The following is a 20,678-nucleotide window of genomic DNA, read 5'->3' on the forward strand; positions in this document are numbered from 1 at the left end:
AATTTTACCTCGAATCACAGCCTTTGCTGTGTCCCATAGAGTATTTGGGGAAACTTCTCCATTGTCATTATTTTGAAGATACATTTCAAATTCATTCTGAATCTGTTTCTGGACTGTTTTGTCATTTAAAATACTTGTGTTGAGTCTCCAGAGTGTATTTTTTTGTTGATTAACTAGATGTAAAGATAAGTATACTCCTGAATGGTCAGATACATCCCTAATCCCTATATTACAATTTTTAATTCTATGTCTGTCTGATTTATACATAAATAAATAGTCAATTCTTGAGTACATAGAGTGGCATGAGGAGTAGTAAGTATATTGTCTTTCCGATGGATGAAAATCTCTCCACACATCAATCATACCCAGTTCCTTGAGCATCCGCTGGACCACTGTAGCATTTGGATGTTTCTTTTGGGATGGGTTAGTTGTATCCAGTTTAGGATTAATTTGAACGTTCAAATCTCCACCACATATTAGAGTACCATATGATTCTGTGGCTATCAAGTTAAATATCTTCTTAAAAAAGGATTTGTTACTCCCTGGCGGAGCATATACATTAAATAGTGTTACCTCTTTATTATCTAGTTTTCCCCTGACTAGGACATATCTCCCCTCCTTATCCTTGATTTCAGACATAAATTCAAAATTGACTGAGTTTGGGATCAGAATAGCCACACCCCTCCTCCTTCCAGATTTATGTGATGAGTAGTAAGTATTTTGGAATCCAAGTTTTTTCAGTTTATCATGTTCTGGTGGAGAGAGGTGGGTTTCCTGCCAATATATTACCTGCATCCTTTCTCGTTTCATTTTAGCAATGATTTTACTCCTTTTAATCGGATTATGCAACCCATTGACATTAAGTGTAACTATCCTGTAGTCCTGATAATGCATGTGTTTAATTCGAATCCTGTGCACTTGTGTAACCTTACCCATGACATCCTAGTAAATACAATGAACAATGTATATGAACCATCATAATAGAACAAGAACATACAACAAAGAAAAGAAAAAGACTTCCAAGTCCGAGGTTTGAATAAAGCCTCAAATTGAGAGGGAATCCTTGAGTCCATCAAGGGCCTCCCCTCAGTGCAAAAGAAAATACTCTGCACAGGTAATGTTCAGAACTGTTCCCAGTCGGCCGGTATAAAGATTCAACTTAGGCAAGCTCCAGGAGAAATTATATCAAATGTCTTAATAAACTGGTTGAAACTAAAATAGCAGAGTGGCCTCTTAGTTTAAAACAATATGACTTTGTCTCTGTTGTTTAGTGGCCCAGTGTTAGTGCCACGGTATCACTGTCAGTCTACTCATAACTGGGCCGTCCCTTGTAATTTTCGAGGTCGGATTTTACATTTATTTTATCAGTCATTCAAGTGACTCATCGTGGAGGTGTATGGCTCCGTCCACTTACCGATAAGCCCCGTTATAATTACCCTCAACGTATCACTCGTCAGCGCCGAATATTCCCGGGGGGTTGCGTTGAAAACTCCGTAGTCTCTCCCGTATCTGCTCTCGGTCCACAGCCCGGCGGCCCGCACCTGCCTTCTCCCACGTTGCTAGTCTCCGCTGTTTCACCGCTGCAGAGTCGGGCTCCTTGACGGGTCCTATGGAGAATCCCCTCTTCTTCAAGTCTTTAGCCGCTTCTGCCGCGCTCTCGTAGGTGTGGGTACCGCTGTCAAAAAACACCTTCAGTTTGGCTGGATGTGGCGTTTGGAAACGGATTCCTTTAGCTTTAAGTTCCTTCAGTATTTCCACATATGCCTTTCTTTTCTTGAAAATGTCGGAGGGATAATCTTGATCAAAATAGATCCTCTTCCCGTCGTAATGGACATCTTTCTTTCTCCAAGCAGTATGCATTATCTGCTCTTTCATTCTGAACTCGAGGAAGCAGATCACCAGTGATCTTGGTGGTGCATCGTTTGGAGGCTTTGGAGCGAGAGCCCGGTGGCAGCGCTGTATTCCGAGGTCCATCTCCGCTATCGGCGGGCCCAGCTCTGACTTTATAAGCTTTGTCACAAACTCCGTTAGGTTGTTCCCCTCAGATCCCTCCGGCACGCCGTATATGCGGAGGTTGTTGCGGCGAGAGCGAGCTTCCAAATCAGTTAGCTTAGCCTGCAGAGCCTCTTGAGTCTCCATCGTCTGAATAAGAGCCTCTCTCGCCGCTGCGTCCCATTCTTCAATACCGGCGATGCGTTGTTCCGCCTCCGCCACTCTGACTTTGGTGGCCTGCAGGTCACCTGTAGCTTCTTTGAGTTTCTGGTTGATTTCTCCCCTAAACTCTTTCAACTCTTTCTTTATGTCTTCACAAAACGAGAGTCGGAATTCACTCATATCACTTTTCAGATCAGATCTGAGCGCCCGGATCTCATTGTAGATAGCCTGCATGTCCGAGCTAGCTACCGCCTCGTTAGCTTTCCCCGCCTCGCCGTTGTTGCCGTGACTTTCTTCATCGCCGTAGTTTTCCTCTGCCAATTCACTTTTCTCGCGTCTGGAGCCTGTTTTGCCTTTACCCTTTTTTTGCTTTTCCCCTTCCATGTTATACTTCAGTTTAATTTTATGTCTCAGCTATTTTTCTAAGGGGATTAAAACCGACCGATTGGGAGAGGTTCTTTCAAGCAGCCATCTGCTTCAGCGCCACACCGGAAGTCCCATAAATCCATTCTGATGCATTGTAACTTTAAAAAAACACTATTTAGATTTCACTGAAAATAAGAAACCACAAGGGAGACGTATTTTACAACAGAACGCGTAACTTTAGTAAAAGTTGTTGTTAAAAGAGCCCTCTAGCTTCTATTAAAGTTGAGGGACTCACAAATAACAGATTAAGGAGAAAGAGTGGTCAGAATTCATGCAGCAGAGGGCAAGATATTCAAACTTTTAGTCCAAGCTCCAAGAATGTATTATCCTACATTTCCCACTATGCAACTTGATAGCGTGTTTTCATTGGAGCCTCCCCTCAATGTGTTTTTCCTCCATGCCATCACTTGTAATGTATAGGTTTTCTTTTAAAAATGTTTAGCTTCCAAGCCCAAACTGAGATAACCCTGGTATCATCATTCAGGTTATTATCAAAGACTGAACAAAACTTACTCCAGAACCACAGAATACATCATACAGATGTGTCTATAGAAAGAGTCAGGCTTTATTGTACGACTCCACACCTCGCAATTTATATCCAGTGCCAACTTTGGAAGTATTGTGCCCTATAGGATGCAGCATTGGTGTACAAGGCCATTCTAGGCAGGTTACCCATATGCATAAGTTTGTATTGGTACAAAAAACCTACAATCTTAGGTCCAATAATTGGCTATAGGCTTAAAGGTGCCACCTCTGTGGACTGAGGCTGGAAAAAGGAATCTATTTTATTATGGCCCTTGGTCTTAGATCACCTGCAGATTAGACTCAATCTAGACTCATTCATCTCTCTAACAAGTTTTAAACAAACGTTAAGTTTTGGTAGGTTTTTACCAGAAATGAGTCTTGTTACAACATAAGAATGTTATCATGTGTATATTTAATCTCTTTTGTTGATGCGTTTTTGGGGTTTTCTTTTTTGCTCTGGACCATTTCTGATGTGTTGTTTTGTGTTTTACTGTAAGTGTATCCACCGTGTAACTTGCTGCCTTCTTGGCCAGATCAGCATTGAAAAAGAGATTATATCTCAACTGGTGTTTATCTGGTTAATTAAATAAAATAAATAGGCAGAAAGTTGGAGCTCCTCGGACTTTCGTTGGAGTTTGCATCCCATCACATTGCTACCTGCAATTAACATTTGCCATTTTATTAACTGTAACCACAATCTTTCCCTGATCTTAAGCAGGTGTCTATAACCCTGAATATGCTGTAACCATAAGTTATTTGCAATAATCATAATCTTTTTGCAGCCTATGATATCATAGTTGTCATGTGCTGATATTGTAGGGAATTTTAAAGCACTGGCATTGAACGTATTCTGGGGTTTTGCAGAACCATCCAATATTGACAGTCTTGTCTGGCAATAGGGTTGGGAAAGTTGCACTCCTGTGACAAATGAACTGATCTTGATATGTGAAATCAGTCAAATGCCTCTTTAAAGGTACAGTGTGTAACATCTGGCGGCATCTAGCGGTGAGGTTGCAGATTGTAACTTCTCCCGGAGAACTACAGTCGCCGACGTGAAAACGGGAATGGTCCTATCTAGAGCTGTTGTAAGAGTAGTGTAGATCATTTGGAGAATAGTAGAGCCAGTGCATAAAGTGTGTATGTACGTGGGAAGTATGAGAATAAAAATGTGTGTGAGCAAACAAGTGAGCTAGTGGAGCAGAAGAAAGAGTTAGTTTAGCTCTGAGAATATCAAGTGAATATATAGTGGAAGTTGTAGTTTGTGCAGAAAAAAATGCTGCAACTCCTCAAGACCAACAAAGGTGTCCCGTGTCTTGCTTCCTGGCGGCTGAGTGGAGTGACGGGGTTAACTCCGGAGCGGGTAACGTTATCGACTCCGGCCCGAGCAGAAAACATTTACACAGTGGTTTGTCCATTCTGGGCTACTGTAGACACATGGCCAAAGCCCCCACGAAGTGCACCGGTCGTCGATCCCAACTTTCGTAGTGGCCAAACGGCGGTACTGCAACTTCCGTGTCCGTCACGTGATGCATTATGCCCAAAAATATTTTTTCCGATAGACTTAAATTGGGAAAGAGACGTCTGTAACTCATTTTTTTAGGTGAATCAACTTCCCGGTATGAACACCTAAATAGTCCTTATTTAAAAAAATAACTTTTTAAAGTTGTAAAACGCACTACTAGCTGAATCCAGAGTTATTTCCCTTCCTCCGTTCATGTGAATGAGTCCCAGACCGAGTCTGGACCGCAAGCCTTGACGACGGCGTGACGCTGGGACCCGGTGATGGGTCATGTGACCGAGCGGACGCTACCGCGCATGTTCCATGTACCCAAAATCCGGGTACTTTTCCAGACGGAAGTCGAGCCATTTTTGGCTTCATCAACACTGAGCAACTTTCATAGGAGTGAACGGGGCCCCGCCTCCAACGCTGTATCCAGTTCTCTTTATACATCCATGCACATGGCAGCCGGCTCCGTGAAGAGAACCCGCTCCCTACGTAGATATAAACCGCTCATTCTAAGGTAACGAAAACACAGCTTATAAATATTATATTCCATTTATGCCAATAGATCCCCCTAAATGTTACACACTTTTTGTTTACTACTATTAGTACTTTATTTTTAGCAACTTCCTTAACAGGTTATATAATGTTATTTTCATAACCTCATTACTGCAATTCTGTTGGTATTCCCAAAAAGTTAAAAATCCTGGTATTATTTTATTATGTTCTGAGAAGGAGTTACATCACTGAGTGGTGAGACAGATAACTTTACACCATTTGGATACTGTACACACTTGAACACTATGTCCTCCTTTGGCGCAGTGTAAAACGTCTGGATGGTTTCCACGAGGGTGAGTCATGAAAAAACACAAATGAAGCCAAACCTGCGCATGGTCTGCTGGTTACGCTGTCCAATTAAAACTGTGCTGCACTTTCCCAATAATATTAAATATTCTCCTAACTGTCACTTAAGCCATGAGTGCTCTAGCAAATATCCAGTAAAAGTAAAGTGTGTTATGACACCACTGTCCAATATACGTGGGCAATGTAGGAGGATGATGCTCCAGACGAAAGCAAAAATGCTCATTTTAACGTCACACTAGACTTTCTAAACTCCTGTTAAGACAAGTGAGCACATTCTTCTTGGAAGCACTTAAGTTGCACTGAAAAGCATTTCCCAGCTGTTGATCTTGTTTCTATGTTTAAAAAAAAGGACAATGAAACTGTAAAGATAGTAGTTAATACCAACAAGGCTGCCAGACTGACATTTAATTTAGTAGAAATAACCATTAGCTGACATACAACTTACAGTATGAACTAATGAACACACCACTTCTCTGTCTCTTTTATATTGTTGCAGCGTTCTGAAATAGTTAAAATCCTCATTGTATCATGCAAGCTGTCGTGCAAGCCAGGGCTCATAATAAGTACGAGCCATTTCACAGTATTTGGGTTGGCCCAAGTAATGAAAGATGTTGAACCTGAAGGCGATGAATTGCATTTAACATGAATGATTTCAATATCATATCCTCAGGTGTCCTTTCATCAGCACGCAGGAGCTTTCAGTTGTCAGGTTAGAATTCAAAACAAGTCACCAGGTCAAATGTGCAACTGCACAGTATGTGGTTCAGAAGAAATGCATTATTGGAAATAAAAAAAGTAAAAACAAGATTGATGCTGGGTCAGTGGTGTGGTTGCATTGATGCTGAAATGATCATATTTGTCAAAACTAAAAGAATAATCAAAATAGTGTATCTTAGAGTTCTTTCTATCGCAGAAATTTATGTATTTTCCATGAAAATTAAACATTGCCAAATCTTGTCTCTCATGTGCCTGCGTTAGACAAACTGTTTGGGAAGTTGTTGATGATCCCTCGTGTGCATTGAGCCTGCCATGGAATTTTGGAAAAACATGGGACTGCAGCTGCTGGTGGTCAAATTGCTCCTATTGTTTTTTGTAATCTTACTAGTCTTTCTGATTTAAGATACTGAATTCTCAGCAATGAAAGAATGTATTAATGTGAGACGCAGAGGGACATACCGTAGGAAACCCTCCCAGTGACATCTTCAAATGAAATTGAAGACAGAGGAGAATAAGTTGGAAAGTACAGTTTGGGGAAAAGTATGAGGGGGGGGAAAAGTGAATTATGCATGGATAAAAGGCTCAGTTTCAGGAAAAATTCATCTCTGTCACAATTTCCCCTGAACGATACAAAAAGACCTGTCCAGAAGTGCTCAATTCATCTTACATTTCCATGGAAACGGGGTACAGTACTTGAAATGACTAAATACTTTCATATCTACATGTTGTGTAATGCAGTATAAATCACAGCATCATCAACATGGATTTGTAATTTCAAAAACAGAGAGAAAAATCTTGATTGATCTTGATAAAAATTGTTTATGTAACATGAATATTCCAAATATCCAAAGTAATTAGCTTGTACTTGAGCAAATGCATTATATATAAAAAGCAAATTTGCTTCAATTTGAACTGTATTGACCTAAAGGGTATTTTTTTCTTGCTGCAGGTGAAATATACAAAGCACACAAACATTGAATACTTAAAACAGAAATTATAATGAAAATACATTAAACAGAAAACCAACCACATAAAATCACACAAAATACGATGAACATTAAAAAAATCCTGACAACATAAAATCCATCTATCACCATCCAACCCATAATAATTTTTTGGATAAATCATTATCAGGTGCTGTAAATGACTCCTAAATGTGTATTAAGGTCTGTTTATAAGGTAATTACTTTTTGCAAGCTTTTATTTTGAAAGTCGCCCTTTTACATTACGGGACTTTTATTTTGACGCCACCTCCTGGCGGAAGAAGGATAGTGCTACGGAGATTTACTGAAGGAGGGAAAGCACGCAATTGCGCTGCTTTATGTCATCATAAACTGATAATTAAGCGCCTAGCCAGTACGGGAACAAGGTATTGTGTGTTGAATATGTTTTATGATTATATGCAGTAACATTATGTGATTTAGGTGGACGCATTTACAGTGTGTGTGTTTAATTGTGTTGTCATTCTGACGGTCTTGCTAACATTAGCTTTTCATGGACATTGCTGTAATGCTAGCTTTCTAGCTTTTCATGTGCACATATTAGGCTTAAGGTTTGATTAATGCTAATGTGTATGGCAAATACAGTATATGGATAAGGTTTGTAATGTTTATATTTTTAGTAAGAGCTCATTGTATTTTATTTGTCTGTCCTTTAGCTCTTACGGTGTTTAAGGAAGAAAAGGTGTTTTCTGAAGGAAGGATTTTACAGAAAGCAAAGTGAATTTGTGTTCAAAATATGGCTGACGGCTGAACATAAATAAAAGGCTTCTGAAACATCAGTACGCTTCACCATTGTCTGGCTGGGGTTCGCTACAGTAAGAGCTTGACCCTCATCGATCCTGACGACATCTTGCATCAACGACGGGCCACGACGGAGGGTCTTCACAGCGTGCCTGCTGCCGCTACACGGCCACTAGCTGTCCACGTGGATTCATGGAGCAGCAACATGGTACCATGCTAGCAGCCTGATCTACTCTGCAATTCAGTTTCGATGCAATGGTCAAGTACAGTCATATTCACTGACATTGATGCAGAACTGTGAGTATTACCCTATTATACAGGTGAATCACGGACGAACAGTTTTTTGGACTGAACCAGTGAACGTTTAATACTCACCTCATCTGCAGCAACATTAAAGGACAATCGTTACACGGAACAAATCCTCACAAGATCAATGGACTATTAATAATTAAGGACATTTGACACTTTTTGGACTCTATATTTCAAGTACTTTGATAATTGTGTTTATTGTGTATTTACACTGTTATATACAGTTATTTGAGTGTTTCTACATCAATACATCTGTGCTAGTTGTTTTGTACTAATGCTCTGCTATCCTATGGTTATGCTGTTTATTGCAAAGGTTTATTATATCTGAGTTTAACAGCTTTCTTATATCTTAAAAATCTCATTATTTAAGTTGATAATGGCAGAGCCAATTAGTGAGGGGGAGTTGGAGGAGCAGACGGCTGGTTTGCAGTGTGAACCTCAAGAATTGCAGAATGAGCTCCACACAGTGGAAGACACATCTGATGAGCCGCTTGAAGGTCCCCGACGCTCTGAACGTACACGGCACACTACAGAAAAGATGCAAGCACTTCAATGTGAAGAGGCCAAGAAAAGGGAGAAAAAGCTGCTCTCCATGTATGAGAAATGGAAGGTTCTTGTACGCAAAGCACGAGATCAACTGAAGGCGTACATGCCAGAGAGTCAACTCTGGCCTCTCATCGATGAACTCAAACAAAGTAAGCAAAACATAATGAGCATGTATTGTGGAATTCGAGATCTCGCAATACCTTCCAATGACATAAGAAGACGGATTGACTTATGTGAATCAGTAACCACAGAAATCGTCACCATCGCCTACAACAGAACAATAGACCAGGAGGATGAGTTTAATGAGGAACAGGAAAGACACCGCCTTCATGATCTGCTCCACCATGACTTTGCAAGGTCTGTCTATGGATCTTCTGCTTCCTTAACAACTCACAGTAAGTCCGACCATCACTCAGTGATTTCATCTATGGCAGCCAAACGTGTAGAGGCAGCAGCTGAACTGGCTGCGAAGGAAGTGGAGTATGAGATGATGCTAGAGGAGGGAAAACAACGGAAAGCGATGGAGGCACAAAAACGTGAATTGGAGGCACAAAAACATGAATTGGAGGCACAAAAATGTGAATTGGAGCGACTACAGGCAGAGAAGGAAGTGAGGGCAGCTCAAGCTAAGCTGAATGTCTACGACAAGGAGACAAGACGCGAAGTTCCTGCCCACATTAACAACGAAAGGAACAAGGAAGCAAAAAATATGCCTAAATCTGCAGTACTTCCATCCCATGTTGCAACACACTCCAATGCTGACATTTCCGCTCTCGCTCAGGTCTTTCAAGACGGTATAGCCTTAAATAGGCTCCCTGTTCCAGAGCCATTTGTCTTCAATGGTGATCCAATACAGTTCATTGAATGGAAAGCAGCGTTTACCTCACTCATTGACCAAAGGTCAATTGCGCCAGCTGGAAAACTCTACTATCTGAAGAAATATGTTGGTGGCCCAGCACGCCAAGTTCTAGATGGCACCTTCTACCGAAACGACGATGATGCCTACCAAGATGCCTGGAATAGGCTGAATAGTCGCTATGGCCAGCCATTCACCATTCAGAAAGCATTCAGAGAGAAACTCACAAATTGGCCAAAGATTCAACCTAAGGACGCAGAAGGACTCAGAAATCTCTCAGATTTTCTGAACATCTGCCAAGATGCCATTCCCCATGTCAAGGGTCTCGACATATTAAATGACTGCGAAGAGAATCAGAAGCTCATTCATAAGTTACCAGACTGGGCAGCTTCTCGCTGGAACCGACAAGTCACGCAAAGGCTGAACGAGAAGCAAGAATTTCAAAGTTTCAAGGACTTTGCCAGATTCATGTCGACTGAAGCTGAGATTGCCTGCAATCCTATTACGTCATTTCATGCTCTTCATTCATCAGACTCTGGCATAGACAAAAGAAATTTCAGAGACATGAAGAGAAACAAGGCCAGTGTTCTCACCACTCAAACAGTTACAGACAATGAAGGTCAAAGGTCAGACCAGAGAAAGGTCAAGCTACCATGTATTTTGTGCCAAGACAATAGACACCAGCTTAATACATGTTTCAAGTTCACCGATATGCTGTTGAATGAACGACGTAACTACGTAAAGGAGAAAAAACTCTGCTATGGATGCCTTAAACCTGGCCACAATGCAAAAGACTGTCGTCATCGTCACTTCTGTGACACCTGCAAGGGAAAGCATCCTACAGCTCTCCATGACGACAACTATAGAAAGGAAAGGCCTACAGTGACAAATCAAAGTGCCGCTGCCACGTCACTCAGTGTAGCAGGCGAAGGCTCATCCAGTACATCAATGGTGGTACCAGTGTGGGTGTCATCTAAATACAATCCAACCGCTGAGAAACTTGTCTATGCTCTACTCGACACACAAAGTGATACGACTTTCATCGACCAAGAAGTGAGCGACGGTCTTACTGCTGACAAGCATCCAGTGAAGCTGAAGCTGACCACCTTGAGTGGAAAGGACACGCATGTCACAAGTGAGAGAGTTTCTGGTCTTTGTGTAAGGGGATACAGTTCTGCCATTCAAATCAATCTGCCAGCTGTTTATACAAAGGACTACATACCGGTGAACCGGGCTCACATTCCAACTTGTGAGACGGCTAAACAATGGAGTCATCTCAAAGAAATCGAAGGTGAAATCCAACCACTGAAGGACTGTGAAGTAGGCCTTTTGATAGGCTACAACTGCTCCAGAGCAATGGCACCTAGGCAAGTCATTCTAGGAGGAAACGAGGAACCCTATGCTGTACGGACGGATTTAGGATGGAGTATTGTAGGCCGCTCATCACATGGCGATGATTCGCTGAGCACAAGAGGTCTGTGTCACAGAGTCTCTGTTAAGGAAATGCCTCCATTAACTCCTGCCGATGCTATTCGAATCCTGGAATCTGACTTCAAGGATGGCAGCAGTGACAGCAAAACAGTGTCACAAGATGACATCACATTCCTAAACAAGCTAGATAAAGGCATACAGAAGAATACACATGGACATTATGAAATGCCTCTTCCGTTCAAAAACAGACCCAGCTGGCCTGACAACAAAGACTCAGCCATGGTACACCTAAATCACCTAAAAAGGAAATTGCAAAGGGACGAAAGGTATAAGGAGCAATATGTTGAGTTCATGGAGGAAGTCATTGAAAAGGAAGAGGCAGAGCAAATTGAAGATGGAGGGAGTGAAGGTGAGAGATGGTGGAACAAAGAAATGAAGCTGCCAGCAGATGAGATTCCAGAGTTAACAATCGGTGATCCTGAAGTCAGAAGTGCTCTAGCACTTACCACAAGAGCCACAGAACGAGTAAGCCTCGTTGATCGCTTGTCTAAGACCTCATCTTGGTCACTGGCTACTCGATCTGTTGCACGCATTCTAAGGTGCATCAGGAAAAACAGGTCAAACAGTCTCAGTACTGTAACAGAACGAGAAGATGCAGAACGTTGCATAATCAAAGACATGCAGGAAAACGTTTATCGAGAAGAGTTGAAACTGCTGAGCAGAGGGATCCCCCTGCCATCTCGCAATCAGTTATACTCTCTCGATGCTTTCCTTGACAAAGATGGTATCCTCAAGGTGGGAGGAAGACTGTGCAACGCCTCTCTTTCCAAATCCATCAAGCACCCTGCAATCATTCCCAAAGATCATCACATCACGAGGATGATTATCGCTCATCACCACGACAGGATGAAGCACCAAGGTAAAGGTCTCACCATTAATGATATCAGGTTCAACGGCTACTGGATTCCAGGAATCAACCGAGCAGTAGCATCCTACATTCGTCAATGCGTCACATGTAGACGGCATCGGAAACCAACGGAGGAGCAAAGGATGGCTGACTTACCTCCTGAGCGTGTGGAACCATCACCCCCATTCACTTTCTGCGGAATGGACTGCTTCGGCCCGTTCCTCACGAAGCAAGGAAGAAAGGAGAACAAGAGGTACGGACTTCTCTTCACTTGCCTAAGCTCCCGTGCCATTCATATTGAGATGCTTGTCGACATGTCAACTGACGCGTTCATTAATGGCCTTCGATGTTTCATTGCCATACGTGGCGCTGTACGTCAGATCAAGTCTGATCAGGGAAGCAACTTCGTTGGAGCCAAAAATGAACTCAAAGAAGCTTTAAAGGAAGTTAATGCAGACCGGCTGGCTGCATTTCTCGCAGAGAAACAATGCGACTTCAAGATGAACGCACCCTATTCAAGCCATGTCGGAGGGGTGTGGGAAAGACAGATTCGGACAGTGAGAAGCATCCTGAGGCACACACTTAACCTTTCCTGTGGTAGGCTGGACGATGCCTCGCTACGAGCCTTCTTTTATGAAGCAATGGCAATCGTCAACAGTCGTCCACTGACCGTTAACAATCTCAGTGATCCCCATAGTCTCGAGCCACTCACCCCTAATCATCTTCTGACTATGAAGTCTGTCAAGGCCTTGCCTCCTCCAGGTGAATTCGTCCGAGAAGACATGTATGGCCGGAAAAGGTGGCGACACGTTCAATACCTGGCGGAACAGTTTTGGAGTCGATGGCGAAAGGAATACCTTGCCAACATTGCTCTCAGACAGCGTTGGCATACCCCAAAAAGAAATCTGCAAGTTGGAGATATTGTCATGATGAAGGAAGATGATGTACACAGGAATGAGTGGAGACTGGGTAGAGTCTCAGAAACCACTACTGACAAGGACGGACTAGTAAGGAGAGTTAAAGTCTGCCTCGGTGACAGGAAGCTTGGCAAGAAAGGTGAGCGTCTCCACAAGATGTCAGAAGTCGAGCGCCCAATCCAGAAGCTTGTCCTGCTGCTGGAGACTTGCTGAGTCTGCCTCCCCCTCCATATAGTTCATAATACCTCCTTCTTAATCTTCTATAGCTAACAAAGGTTTTCTAGTTTTAGCACAAGTCACCTGTGCTCCTTTAAGGGTGAAGGTCATTTTCAGTTATAAATCATTCGTGATTAAAACAAACTGTATAATGTTCTATTATGCACTCATGATTGGTGGGAGTGTAAATGACTCCTAAATGTGTATTAAGGTCTGTTTATAAGGTAATTACTTTTTGCAAGCTTTTATTTTGAAAGTCGCCCTTTTACATTACGGGACTTTTATTTTGACGCCACCTCCTGGCGGAAGAAGGATAGTGCTACGGAGATTTACTGAAGGAGGGAAAGCACGCAATTGCGCTGCTTTATGTCATCATAAACTGATAATTAAGCGCCTAGCCAGTACGGGAACAAGGTATTGTGTGTTGAATATGTTTTATGATTATATGCAGTAACATTTTGTGATTTAGGTGGACGCATTTACAGTGTGTGTGTTTAATTGTGTTGTCATTCTGACGGTCTTGCTAACATTAGCTTTTCATGGACATTGCTGTAATGCTAGCTTTCTAGCTTTTCATGTGCACATATTAGGCTTAAGGTTTGATTAATGCTAATGTGTATGGCAAATACAGTATATGGATAAGGTTTGTAATGTTTATATTTTTAGTAAGAGCTCATTGTATTTTATTTGTCTGTCCTTTAGCTCTTACGGTGTTTAAGGAAGAAAAGGTGTTTTCTGAAGGAAGGATTTTACAGAAAGCAAAATGAATTTGTGTTCAAAATATGGCTGACGGCTGAACATAAATAAAAGGCTTCTGAAACATCAGTACGCTTCACCATTGTCTGGCTGGGGTTCGCTACAGGTGCCACATAACCATATAACAGTTGGATGGCATTAAACTGATGAAATAGAGTTGTGCATTCACAGGCAGCCACATCTCTGAATTGCTGTGGATATCTCACATTTTGTCCAGCAGTTTGACCATTCAGTCTGGAAATCAGGCTAAGTCACAGGAGTCATTCTTATGTGATTTATACAGAACTGTAACCCAGCACCAGAAAAGATTCCAGGAATAGCTTGTTCTTGAAATACGGTCCATTGAGTTATTGCTTCCGTACTTCCGACTTTCCCATTAGTTTCAGATACTACGTCACCTGATCCCTATTGAACACTTGAGGATTGGTGGGTTACGTAATAGTGGAGAAGCGGCTGTTGGGAATATTTTATGTTAATGTATTGTGTCACATTTACGTCAAAGTTGACTTTGGCAGGTCGATGTCATTGAAAAGGAAAATGGAGAGATTTGTGGCTAAATATTGGGATCATGTTCTTTTGTCAGAGTCAAGATATTATTTAACCCACATGTGCCTTTTATTGCTTTCTACGTAATTATCTACACCAGAGCCAGATGATCTGCTTGTTGTAAAATATAAATGACTGTCTGTTTCTCACAGGAGAAGAATATTGAATCCATCTGAAAACAGCATACATATTTAAATCAAGGAGATATTGACGATTTAGTGTACAAACAGGTGGGTAAGAAACCATGTGAAACATTTACTGTTATAAGGCTCAGAAGCCATTTTTTTTCTATAATAATAAAGCTCATAACTCTTGCATAAGACCATTTAAACTGAGTTGAAAAAATTAACCAAATGTTCCCCTCAAGGTTTTAATACAAAACTAATATTCAAATTAAATATTAATTTGGTAAAAAAAAATGATGGTGTAAGTTTTTGCTTATAGAAAAATGAGCCAATCCAAATAAATAATGGTGCAGTCTTGGTAAACGGCAGGCATCGCTGTGCCATTTTTCATACTGGGGGGCACAAAAGTTGAAAAGTTTCAAATCTGCCAAATACTTTAAGTACAGTTTGGAGAAAAACATGCATGAGGGGAAAAAGGTGACTTGTGTATGGATAAAAGACTACGTTTCAGGAAACATGAAACATGAAACATTTAGGTTTAGGGTAAGGTGCCAAAGTTAGAATTTTTCAAATTCTCAACATGGTGGCTTTAACTCAGGTGTTTTTTTAAATGTTTTTTCTTAACTAACCAAAGCCTTTCAGCTTTATGCAGTGTTTTTTTCCTGTTGGACCAATTGAGGAATGTAAAAATTAATATTGCGTACCAGCAATATAGCAGGAGCAAAATATTACAATGAATTTGATGGAAGGGCTAAAGCAAGGCGGCACAATTAATGCTTTTACTATGAAGCAACTGCAGCCACATTAAAATATTCGGTTAGACACTGAGGGCTAAATTGTTGCATAATTAAGGTTGGTGTAAAGTTTCAACAAATTTTTGGACAATTTTGTGTAGCAGATTATATTAAAAACAGTAAAGGATCTAGGAATCACCAAATTTCACAACATCTGCCTGATGTGGATATCAAGAGCAAAAGACAAAGTCTGTTGTTGTATCTATCTAACTGTATTAATTTGTGACCATTTCACTCAAATTTTGGACCCTTAAATATTGTAATTGTAATACTTAACTATTGTAATTTCTCCTAACCATCTGCAGAGTTCATCATGCCAGATTTGCTCTTTAATGCTCTAAAATGTACAGTGTCCTTTAATCTTTATTGACAGCTACCAATAGTGCTATAGACAAAAGCAGGTTATTAATTATTGAAACATCTATGTGTAATCTTTCCTTTTATAATACTTTCATCCAGGGGATGAACCTCTGATCTTCCTCTCATCCATCATTCTAGCAGCCCAAATATTATGTAACATCTTGGTATTCATGAGTGGAAACAGTCAAACAAAATTCAAAGTCTTCATGTTTTGGACATAACCATAAGATGAGACGTGACTAGGATAACTGACCATAGTATGATTAATAATCATGATGTTATTAACTATAATTACAGCTATTATTTATAATTATAGCTGGTGGTTTTGAATTTACATTAAAATCAAGTGTTAATCAAAGATATTTCATATGGAAGTAAATAAAGGCATACTTATACAGCATACTTTTCTAGAGAGAAGATATTTAGCCACGTAGCATAATAAAGCTCTTGGCAAAAGACATTCAATAAATTGTCTGTTATAAATATAGAGAAGATTATTTATTGGGCTCCATTTATGTCGCTCTGGCAATTATTCCTGGCAGTCTGTCAGAGCATGACAGGTTATGTAACTTTTGAATCTGCTCCTGTGTATGACACATACCACAGAGATGGAAAACAAAAGTTGCTATGCTCTATAGCTTTTCATCAACCATGTCAAATGGTCTAACTTAGTATAGGCTTAATGGTGTTAGTTATGAAGGTTTAACAGCTCAGATGATACCAGACCTGATAATAGTCCTGCAAACATTTGGGTGTGTATCATTCACTTCTTAGAACAGTAAACTTGGCTGTTAGTGGAAATTGTGCAGTCTGTATTTCTGAGAACTAATAGTTCCTCAGTGATTCTATCGGCAACTGGGAAAAAAACCCAACAGTGACAGATTTGGGGTGTTTTGTAATGAACTACAATTGTAAATTCACATTTTTATATCAAAGTAAGACAAATTAGAGCACTGATACGAAAGGGATCGGATGACGTCTGGTGTCTTTACTAGATGTCTAGTGAAAAGGCAATACATCAGCGAATTTAAGAGTGGAAATGGGAGCAGACCTACAGGCTGGAGAAGTTTTTTTTTTTAAAGATAAAAATCTGAGGCCCGTCTTTAAAAAAACACATTTATCATTGTCATGAAGTAATTAATACCTGGACCAGGAAAACTGGTCATCTGGCTCTGGTAATATGACATTTACCAACCCAGCTATATGTGCATTCACATCAGTAAAGTTGGATTAATAACAAATAGAAAAGCTACAGGTCCAGCATGAGACATGCTTGATAAAGTAAACACTGAGTTAGTGTTGATAAGCTACCGTCGACCAATGTCCAAACCCCTGCAGATGCTTTCTAGTCATTTTGTTATATAGAAGAATAAAAACAGGGATTAAAGCTGCAGTGGGTAGAATTAGAGCAAATATGATTTAAAAATGTTCTTTTTATTAAACGGTCACTATATCCTGACAGTAGTGCATGAGACTGGTAATATGAAAAAAATACTGTGCCTCTGTGTCCTCCGGTGCTCCTAATGGCATCTGCAAGATTTCACAGAGTGGAGGAAAACAACCAATCAGAGCCGAGCTGAAGCCTGCCGTCTCTGAGCAGCTGTCATTCACTCGCAAGCTTTGATCAAATAGTCAAACTAGGCAGCGCTGATGAAATATGAATCAATATTCTGTTACTGTAATGACGATTTCTCTCCTCAAATGTTTTCAGAAACATCTTGTAGTGTACTGTTTAGCTGTAAAATGAGAAAGTTTGTGACCTGGCAGCCATGTTGAGATCAGTTGAGGAAATACCAAGCACCGCCCACCAGCCAGAGCAAACTTTCTCATTTTACAGCTAAACAGTATACTACAAGATGTTTCTGAAATCATTTGAAGTGAGAAATAGGCATTATGGTAACATATCATTAATTTATATTCTATTAGGCTGCCTAGTTTGACCGGAGTTCATGAGTGATTGACAGATTTTTTAAAGCCTGAAAACAGATCCATGAGGAGGTGCAGAAGTCTTGTTTTTTCTCAGAACACTTGAATTACAATATGCTGAAAGGTTATTATTGGATTTTTGATATTCTGCCTACTGCAGGTTTAATTCACATTTAAGCAAATAGTCATTATCTGTAACTTTGTCGTTTTGAAAGTCACCCCGTCGATTCCGATGACCTGTTATGGTTTTGCAGTGATAAAAGGTAAATAAACACTTCCCTGACCTGGAACTGTCACTCAGAGCTCAGTAAGAGGATATTGACTCATGTTTGCTTCACTATGAGTACATTTCAAACTGCTTTACTGCTTTCGATCGTACTCCGCATCTCATGTGGACAGAGACAGAATTTATTTAATTGCGGCCAAGTCTATACATGATGGTACTGCAGTGGAAACTCATCCAAGAGTCAGCACACTGCCACCGTGCCAAGAACATATCAACTCTTTGGATTCGATGATGCATCCAGATGATGAGTTACTTTCACACAGCTGCATCCAAGGCATTCGCCGATAGGCACATGGGCCAAAGAGTTCCTGGTATGCTTGATTGATATGGGCCAATTAAAAACAGACTGAAACCTTCCCTGAACTCCAGATAAGACAGACGAGGTATACTTGTATATCACATCAAGAACATCATACTATTTATATCACCATCATCAACATCATACTTTTCTAAATGCAAATATAAACTTCCTGCATGTTGGAGAAAGTCCATCCATCCATTTGCAACCGCTTATCCCGTTAGGGGTCGCGGGGGGGCTGGAGCCGATCCCAGCCGACATTGGGCGAAGGCAGGGTACACCCTGGACAGGTCGCCAGTCCATCGCAGGGCTGACACATAGAGACAGACAACCATTCACGCTCACACTCACACCTACGGGCAATTTAGAGTCCACAATTAACCTAACCTGCATGTCTTTGGACTGTGGGAGGAAACCGGAGTACCCGGAGAAAACCCACGCTAACACGGGGAGAACATGCAAACTCCACACAGAAGGGTCCCAAGCCGGATTCAAACCTGCAACCCTCTAGCTGTGAGGCGCCAGTGCTAACCACTGCACCACCGTTGGAGAAAGTAATTTGTGTAAATGACACCTGAACAGCTCAGTTAGATATAACGATGAATTTGAACTGTTAGAAGATTGACACTTAAGAAGAGGAGCATTTAGCCCCAATTCTCTTTACAATAAACAATATCATATATTCAAATAATGGAAATGTATTTTTGCTAAGTATGTCAATTATCAGGTAATTAATTGATTATTGGATTCGGGAACAATCTTTCTTTTTCTGTCTGGCCTTTGCTCTGCCTGTTTTGGTGAGAAAGAGATTAATGCAGTACTATTATAACATTTCACGTTAATTTCATTCTCTAGCAGTAAGAACATGTTATAAAAATGGTGTCAGCGTGATGTACCTTTAAAGGCCGGAACTCATCATTAATACATTGTTTGGTGACACAATTACAAACAATAAAAGCGTGACAGATAAGGGAAAATTAATTTGGCATGAAGTACTGTATATGGATTTGCTGCCTGTGCAGTTTCACTTAAGGATGAGCAAACAGCTGTCTGCTGGTGATAGTGATGAGCAGTGGAAACTGTCAAGTGAAAGTTGAATCCGTAGCTGGTGATACCAGCAGTCTCATAAATGACTTAATAATTGATTGGGAGATCACTGCAGAGTACAATGTGGTGTACAATCCAAAACCGAATGGAAAAGCAATAGGATCCTCCAGCAGATGTTTTCTCAATTTTCAGACATTCATTGCCTGTTGTGAGTCTGACTGCAGATGTATTCACCCTCTCCGTAGCAAGATTTTCATGTTACTGTATAGCAGTTTGCTTAAATAGTTACTTAGTCTTTGCTGGTAATGTAAAAGTGGCTGATACAGTCTAAACATAAAATAATTCCAGGGATTTTAAGTGAAGAGGAAAATATTATATAAACAAACAAACAAGCAGATGGATAAATTATTTTTATGGCCATCATGAGTCATGGAGAGTTGGTTCTCAGCCCACCTCCAGCATTATAAAAGACAACTTAATAACACTAATATCTCCATACTGCCATAACGTATCTATGCAGCTGAGGAGGTTCCACTCATACTGAATTAGGGTCAGTCAATTGCAACATGACCCTCATTACACAGGATAAATCCCTCTAAGCAAGCAAGTTTTACATTACTTGTTGAAACAACCACAAAGGACGGATGTGAATATATTCATTTATACAACAAGATTTACGGGCTATATTCTATTTTTTTTTGGTCATCTATACTGTATATCTGTTGATCTTGCTGTGCAGTAAACAATAAAGCAACATATCATTGTACTTCTTGTTTGGTTGGCAGGCAAGTTATTATTTTGGTTTTCCACGGGCCACTGACTGGATGAACAGACAGAATGCAGATGTCACTCTAATATAACTGGATAAAGCAGCATTTAAATAGCAACACAACTAGAATAGCACTCGGAGAGTGCAGACCTCCGCCAAGCTGCCCGAGTACGATTGCACCCCCCCTCTCTGTGCAGCTTGCGCCATCATCCACGTGTATTTTTGTTTATGTTGAGATCAGCTGTACGCAGCGAAGCATCATAAAACACTTCATTCAAACTGGATAGAAACAAAGTAAAACTCACCTAAACCGTCATTGTTACTCTTTCCAACAATCACCAAGTGTGCTTTGGTCGAACTCAACTGTAATTTTCCCAGAGATTAATGTGAAAAAACGTCGAATCTACAGTTGTCCCCCCCTCCCTCCACCCCCCGCTCTCTCTGTCCCTCTCTCTGCAGGCAGAAGGAAAGAGGCGGGGTGACGCGCCATGAATGTGTCATCAGTTACACTGCACATGCCTTAAAGCCTGTGGTGTTAATGCACAGGCTGAGCGGAGTTATTAAAAAAAAATTCCCAAAGCCGGATCATGATCCGGATCGCCACCAAAATCGAACGGATTGTTCATTGTGCCACACCCCATCCCTCCAAATGATTTCATT

Source organism: Sebastes fasciatus, chromosome 7, assembly GCF_043250625.1.
Source record: "Sebastes fasciatus isolate fSebFas1 chromosome 7, fSebFas1.pri, whole genome shotgun sequence".
In the NCBI taxonomy this organism is placed as follows: domain Eukaryota; kingdom Metazoa; phylum Chordata; class Actinopteri; order Perciformes; family Sebastidae; genus Sebastes; species Sebastes fasciatus.